We start from the raw sequence: 759 nt of genomic DNA, 5'->3' as shown, positions 1-759 counted from the left end.
CTCTCGAAACAACGTATCTTGCATATCGCGCGACTTGCTTTTTCTTACCGCCGCGACCGATATATCTTATCTTATCTCATCGGAATCACGGTTTTTCCTTAATTTATAATACGCAGGAGCGTATCTACGGAACGGATATTGCCTTTTTCGTCTTGAAATAAGCGATCTCTCTTTTTTTCATCGTACCACAAAAATTTTCCACCGCGTGGTGGTGTAATTTAACGAATTAAAAGCAGGGTATAAACCGACCTGAGATACTCTCGATCTCTTCGATACAGCCTTGAACCGTCACAGAACTCGGGCTGAGATAGCCCGGCGACGATTCGGTCGGCTTATAAAACGTTGCGTCGCCGTTTCGCGGCTAGAATACGGGCTAGGCAATGGTATCTAGGGAGCTTAGAAATCCAGTGGAAACTAAGACGAGTAGAAGGGATACTATCGGAGGAGGTGGCAGCAGCGGCAGCAATGGCGTCCAGAGCCGCGAGGAGTAGGCAGAGAGAGAAGACGGCCGCCTTCGTGCGCGCAGGGAAAAGAGGACGGGTGGAGAAGAGGGTGGAGGGAGGGGGAGGGCGCGAGGAGAGACAGAGTCGAGGAGTACTACACGTGTCGCTGCAGCGGGGTGTTGACCCCAAATAGCTTTTTTAACGTGACGTAACCACGAAAGGGTTGAGAAACGGCTAGCAACGTTCGTTCGACGGACGACAAACCGACTTCTTAGCTTAGAGCCAAGCCCTCGCCTCGCCTTTAAAGCCTTCTCGC

Source organism: Apis dorsata, unplaced genomic scaffold, assembly GCF_000469605.1.
Source record: "Apis dorsata unplaced genomic scaffold, Apis dorsata 1.3 scaffold_150, whole genome shotgun sequence".
NCBI lineage: Eukaryota > Metazoa > Arthropoda > Insecta > Hymenoptera > Apidae > Apis > Apis dorsata.
Note: the sequence above shows the minus strand (reverse complement) of the source record.